The 7,185-nt window shown below is 46.4% G+C and overlaps 1 protein-coding gene across 1 annotated transcript in view; it reads right to left on the reverse strand.

Moving 5' to 3' along the window:
- The window catches only part of RBM6 (RNA binding motif protein 6), a 105,618-nt gene extending 102,230 nt beyond the window's left edge, over positions 1-3,388 (reverse strand). Inside the window, exon 1 of the mRNA XM_007168706.3 lies at positions 3,200-3,388. The gene's annotated coding sequence lies outside the window, so the exon portion shown is untranslated. The remainder of the gene's footprint in view (positions 1-3,199) is intronic.
- Positions 3,389-7,185: the final 3,797 nt, after the last annotated feature.

A 7,185-nucleotide genomic window follows, 5' to 3' on the forward strand; every position in this document is an offset into this window, starting at 1 on the left:
GGACAAGCAAATTCATAGAGATGGAAAGTAGAATGGTGGGTACCAGGGGTTGGGGGAGAGGAGAATAGGAAGTTATTGTTTAATGGGTACAGAGGTTCAGTTTGAGAAGACAAAAATGTTCTGAAGCTGGATGGTAATGATGGTTGCACAACAGTGTGAAGGTACTTAATACCACTGAAGTGTACACATTAAAATGGTTAAAGAAAGAGAGAGAGAGACACTACTTCACACCCATTCAGGTGGTTACTGAAAAAAAACAAAAACAAAAACAAAAAAAACAGAAAATAAGCGTTGGGATGTGGAGAAATCAAAACCCTTGTGCATTACTGGTGGGAACGATGCAACTGCTGTGGAAGACAGTATGGTGGTTCCTCAAAAAGCTAAACACAGAATTACCATATGATCCACTTCTGGGTATATACCCAAAGATAATGAAAGCAGGGACATGAAGAGATATTTGTATTCCCATGTTCACAGCAGCATTATTCACAACAGCCAAAACGTGAAAACCCAACTGTCTAGCAAGTGAACAATTAAAAAAAATGTGGTCTATACACACCAACTGAGTATTGTTCAGCCTTAAAAGGGAATGAAGATGTCAATTACATCTCAGTTTTTAAAAAAATCTTTAATTAAAAAGGAAAGAATGAAGTTTGGACACACGCTATGACATGAAAACATTTTTACCTGAAATAAGTCAGACATGAAAGGACAAATACTGCATGATTCCACTTATATGGGTTACCCAGAACAGGTAAATAAAACAGAGACAGAATACATATTAGATGTTACCAGGGGCTAGAAGAAGGGGGCAATAGGAGTTACCTGCTTAATGGTTAGGGTTTCTGTTTGAGGTGATGAAAAAGTTTTAGAAATAGATAATAGTTATGGTTTCATTACATTGTGAATGTAATTCATGCACTGAATTTTATGTGAATTTTACACATAAAAATGGCTTAAATAGCAAATTTTGTTACAATGTATGTAAAAAAATATATCTATCACAACTTTGTAAAAAAAAAAAGTAACGTAATATACGAAAAAACACTGAATTAAGCACCTTAAATGGGTGAACTGTATGGTGTGTGAATTATATCTCAACAAAGCTATTTCTTAAAAAGGTAACCATGGCTAACATTTAGTGAACACTTTGCACACACCAGGCACTGTTCTAAAAGGGTTACATAAACCTCAAAACAACCTACCGAGGTGGCTACATTTCTTAACCTCATTTCACATATGAGGAAATTGAAGTTAAGTAATTTGTCCAATGTCACTCAGGTAGTGGAAGAGTCAGGGGTTCAAACCCTACCAGATTTGAGAGCTCCTACAGTTACACACTCTGCTCTACTGAGTCCCACAGTGTGATAGCAAGGTTATTAAAGGCACCCAATAGATGCCCCGTTAACTAAGTGAATGAGATGAACAACTACTGTGGAAGTCTAGCAGGAAAATAAATTCTAAGCACTTGGAACGTAGCCAGAAGAGTCCATGATTTATCATCTTTAAAATTTCAGAATTTTCCAATAGAGGGAATTTCCTAGTGGTGCAGTGGTTAAGAATCCGCCTGCCAATGCAGGGAACACGGGTTCAAGCCCTGGTTTGGGAAGATCCTACATGCCACGGAGCAACTAAGCCCGTGCACCACAACTACTGAGCCCGCGCCCAGAGTCTGTGCTCTGCAACAAGAGAAGGGACCGCAATGAGAAGCCCGCACACCACAACAGAGTAGCCCCCACTCGCCGCAACTAAAGAAAGCCTGCGGGCAGCAACGAAGACCCAACGCAGCCTAAAATAAATAAATAAATAAATTTTTAAAAAATTTTCAAAAATGAAGAATTTTCCAATAGCTTTAATGTTAACACAACTCTGAGTTAGATTATTAACACACCATTTCATACATTTAAACACTGGCAGAAAAGTATAACCTTGTCCATGTATTTTCAATAAGACTGGAGAGTTCACTTAGTAACCTCTCCATTGACAATTCTCTGAAAGGCTACAAAAAACTAGGCTCCTAAAGGCAACAAAAGTAAACCCAATTCTGGTAACAGAATTCTATAAAGAAGATTGCTACAAATGTCCAGAAACAGAGACCTAGTACCTATTCTATAGGTTAGGTACCTAGTTAGATGCCTGTTAACCAGGCAAGGTTCAGGTCCAACTTTTGTGTGTTTCACCAGAATGCTAACATACCATTGTCAGTCCTACCCTCACTTATCAGTTCTTGATATCTCTCCTATAGTCCTCACAAGTTTGCTCATGTTGACATTATTAAACCATTCACATTGGTGGCACTACTCAACAGGAAGTTGAAAACTAACAAACCTAGGGCACAATCCAGAGTTCAGAAATGAATCAGGTGACCAGGCGCATCTAAGTCTACTGAACTCCACGTAGATCCCCGCAACTCTGACCTTCACAAGCAAACCTGGAATGTGCAAAAAATACAAGTACTCTTACAGTTTATGTACCCTACAAAACAAGGCCCTTTGTTTTATTAAAAAATGCACGCCCAGAGTTGAGCCCATAAGCACAACATCAATTCTAAAATTAAGAGAAAAACACAGATTTACAACGCCAAAAGGAATCTAAAGAGCGAATATGAGGAAACTTCCCTCTCCTCCTACATGCGCCCAACGGGTGCAGGACCCACGAGACCACTCCCCCGGCTCCAGGTTCTACAGCCCCGAGTGCCGGGCTCCGAGCTCTCGCGCCCTGTGGTCCGGCTGAGCCCACTCGGGTCTGTCCAGGTCTGAGGGTGAGGCTACGTGCTAAGCACAAAAAAAGCTCCCTCTTGAACGATGCCTCGGAACTGTATCAGAATCTTTAAAAAGCAGGGAAAAAGGAGGAAGAAAGGGCCGCCTGCCTGGAGCTCCTCAGACCAGGAGCACCGAACCGCAACCACGCGCCAGCTACAAACACCGTAGCCGGCCGCCCCGAGACTGGACCGGTAATTCCACCGCCGCGCCGGGCCCCGCCCCGGGCCCGCGACCATTCTGGGGCGTTCCTCCCGTGGGCGGCGCCTCCCTCACCACACCGCCACTTGGCTCTCTTCCTGAGCGAGGCCGCGGCCGCCCCGCGACACCGAAGCCGCAGCTTCTAGCCCGCGCGGGCCCGCGACGTCCAGAGCGGCCTGGCAGGCCGGCTCTTTTCCCCCAGGCTCCGGCACGCCCTCTCTACGGCCCCAAGCCCTTACCGAGGCAGCGCGGCCTCCGCGGCCCGCTCCTCCTAATCCTCGGCCGCTGCCACCGACCCAGCGCCGCGGAGACCGGAACTTCCTCCGCGCCGAGCCGCTGCCTTCACAAAGGCGCCGCCGCCTTTAGCGCTCTGCCCGCCGGGAGATGGAGTACCGCGGCCGATCGTACCGATTCCACTCCCGGCGTACCCCGCGCGGGGGGCGGAGGGCGGGGCGGAGGGGGAGGTGCTTGCCTGCGCGGGCGGGACGTAAGGGCACGCTCTCGTCGGCGTCCAATGGGAGGGCGCCCTTCCTTCCTCCTCCCCGCCGTCCGCCGGGGCTGCTGGGGGTTGTGGTTTGGCCTCTGGCCCACGGGTTCTAGTTCTTTTTCGGTCTTTGGAGTTGGGCGAGGCGTGCATTTTCTTGGTGGCTTGGCCTTCTCGAGTTTTGCTCCCCGCCAGAGCGCACATATGGCCCCGGCCTGCGTAGCTTGAAGACGACTTATTTTCCGTTAATGTGAAGGAAATGGAAGGGAGGCGTCTCCGGCCTAAGACTTTCGAGGCAGGGGCTTCTGGCCCACACAAGAGCCTGTTTTTCGACCCTCCCATAGGATAGGGAAGCAGTAGTCACAGAGGCTCGTCTCCTTTTCCTTCTGATGGGTTTCCAAGTTAGGTATTACCGACTCAGGAATACCAGGTGGGTGTCATCTGTGTTAAAGGTTTAATAGCCCTACCTACGAAGGAAAATCTACTCAGTTTACACAGAGCCTTGCTAGCTCGGGCAATACATCTGGCCAAGAGTGACTTGTGCGAGGTCACAGAGGAACTGGAAAGTATATGCAAATCAACAATCTATTGGAAAACGGGGAAGCACAACTTTCAGTTGGCAGCTCACGTCCAGAATCTCCTTACAGCTACTGTTCTTCAAATGGCCAGCTCCAAGCTTCCAGGTGGATCGTCTACATTGTTGAAATGCTTGCTGGTTCCAGCTACCTGGTATCGCCAGGTAGTGGCCCCTCAGGGAAGGTAACCTGATTTTATAGCCTGAATTCAACATCATGGAATCGAAGAAGTCTGCCGCAAGAAAAGCCTATAAATCATTCTAAAATAAAGCAAGACTTATCTGTAGGGAAAAGAGATTGTTGAGTTAAGTAGTCTTTAAAGTTACCTTCCCACTTTTCAGACATCTTGTCTGGAAGTCATTCAAGAACTGTATGAAGCTCTTGCTGTGTGCCAGGCACTGTATCAGGTGCTGGGGCCACAGGAACTTGAACAAAGCTGATAAACTTTGCTGCTCTGGGGACTTACCTGGTGGTCCAATGGCTAAGACTCTGCCCTAGCAATGCAGGGGGCCCGGGTTTGATCCCTGGTCAGGGAACTAGACCCCACACGCATGCCGCAACTAAGAGTTTGCATGTCGCAACTAAAAATATCCTGCATGCCACAACAAAGATCCCGCGTGCCACAACTAAGACCCGACACAGCAAAATAAATAAATAAATATTTTTAAAAAACAAAAGCAAAACTTTGCTGCTCTGGTGGAGATGGGAGTGGGGGTGGTTACTGAAGACAGACAACAAACTAAACAAGATATACAATCTCTGCTGAAATGAGTTTGGTTTCTGTAAGGAGGGAGATGGAAAGCTGTCGGAGGGCTCTAAACAGAATAATATCATGGCTTCCATGTAACCGGGATCCTCTGGCTGCTGTGTAGAGAATAGGCTGAAGGTGGGAAGGGCAGAAGCAGGCCAGATGATTAAGAGACTGTTGCAGTAATAAAACCACAGAAGGATAATACTTGTACCTGTGTGGCCACAGTGGAAACAGGAAACATGGACTGGGATGAGGGGAAAGAGGGAAGAATGTCAGAGGAGCAATTTTGGTAGGAAGAGCAGGAGCTCAGTTTTGGATAGGTTGTTTTTGATGCCTAGTAGACAAGATGTGGAGTTGGCAGTTGGCTACATGAATCTGGAGTTCAAGGTAAAGGCCAGGGTTAGAGATGCAAATCTGGGAGGTATCAACATATCGCTGGTGCTGGTATTTAATGCCATGGGCCTGGATGAGACGACCTAGGGAATGAAGGAGTTAGAATAGACAGGAGAGCAGAGTTCCAGCCCTGAGGCCTGGGGCACACCAGCACTAAGAGGTTTCAGGGAAGAGAAGGAATACCTACACAGAGCTGTGGGTACTTTGACTTTGATTCCCAAACTGGGCCATTGTTGGTGGTTCTTTCCCTTATCAGATAGTACTTTGTCCTCAAAGGAGGTAAACATATGAAAGAACTAATTATTTTTGCCTTATGCCCATGCTCCTTGGGCAATAATAATTGCTACCCTTTATCACGACTCTTTGCCTGGCCTTGTGCTGACACTTCATTATCTCATTTAATCTTCACAATAACTGTATGATATCCCCTTTTGTAGTTATGGAAACCAAAGCCCAGAAAGATTAACTTGCTGAAGCTGGAAAGTAGAGGGTGGGGGGATTCCAACCCAGGTCAGTCCTACTCCAAGGCTCATGCTCCTGCCTACTTTCCCCTTTTCCTTATGGTGATTATTGAGTTTTCAGAGGAAGCATCTAGAATTTTTTTTTTTAACTTACATTGGCCCATAGTACTTGGAAGATTGTTTATATTGCTTAAGACCAGGAATATGAGTATTTAGGATAGCTGACCCAGAACAGCGCCCTCACCCGGAATGGGGAGCACAACGTCCAGTTGCAGAGGTAGGTTGACTCACTTTCAGCCCCTAAATTCTCACACGGAAGAACCCAGCAAAGAGGAAGACTGTTGTGCTGCCTGTTGTTCTTTGTTGCCTTGGTCGCACTTGGGGCCATGACTCTTCAGCATCGAAAGTAGGGACTTGTAGGGACTTGATCAAATGTTAAAATGAGAGACAGGAACCAGGAGAGATACAGATAATACAAGGGCCACAGAGGAAATTTTCCAGCAGAACAGGAAAACCAGCTGCCTTACCAGGAACGGCAAAGTAATAAAGACAGGAAGGAAAACCTCTTCAAAATTTCCAGGGAAGAACTGACTATTCTTTTTTTTTTTTAATTAATTTATTTATTTTATTTATTTATTTTTGGCTGCGCTGGGTCTTCGTTGCTGTGCGCAGGCTTTCTCTAGTTGCGGTGAGCAGGGTCTACTCTTCATTGGGGCGCGTGGGCTTCTCATTGTCGTGGTGTCTCTTGTTGTGGAGCACGGGCTCTAGGCGCGCAGGCTTCAGTAGTTGTGGCACGTGGGCTCGGTGGTTGTGGCTTGCGGGCTCGAGCTCAGGCTCAGTAGTTGTGGTGCACGGGCTTAGTTGCTCCGTGGCGTGTGGGATCTTCCTGGGCCAGGGCTCGAACCTGTGTCCCGTGCATTGGCAGGCGGATTCTTAACCCCTGCACCACAAGGGAAGCCCAACTATTATTATTAGCTCAGAATACTTCATATTATATAATCTTGTATTTGTAGGAGGGAGAAACTGCTGAAGATGCTGAAAGAGTCATTAAAGAATTTGCCCTGAGTCACACCAGCAAGATAGCAACAGGGCTGGTAACAGATCCCAGCCTCAGGATACAATCGGGTCTTTTCACTTCAGCTACAACATTTTCACAGCACCTCAGATTCTGAAATGTCCACTCAAGCTATGAAAGAAAAGACATCTGGGGAAGAACAGAGGTCTTATTACCTTTGCTCCAGTTCCAGCTAGTCCTCACTACTGCTGTTGTGGAGATGACATGCTGGGTCCATGAAAATCATGGGCCTAGACAAAACAGAAAGCTGAGGTTTTGAGGAGCCCCTGACCTGGAGGTGCACGGTAGCCTGTTGTTTGTGGCAAAGCCTAAGGCTTGAAGCAGCGTCATACAGGGCAGCAGGGCCATCACAGAATTGACATGTATTATTATTCCAAAAGACCTAGATTTATTTCTTGGTAATTCTATCAGTAAAAAGTGACCTTTATGAAGGGTTGTCCCAATATTCAAATATAGGTCAATAGGTTGATTTAAACAGAGTTTTAA

This window comes from Balaenoptera acutorostrata, chromosome 10 (assembly GCF_949987535.1).
Source record: "Balaenoptera acutorostrata chromosome 10, mBalAcu1.1, whole genome shotgun sequence".
Taxonomy (NCBI): Eukaryota; Metazoa; Chordata; class Mammalia; order Artiodactyla; family Balaenopteridae; genus Balaenoptera; species Balaenoptera acutorostrata.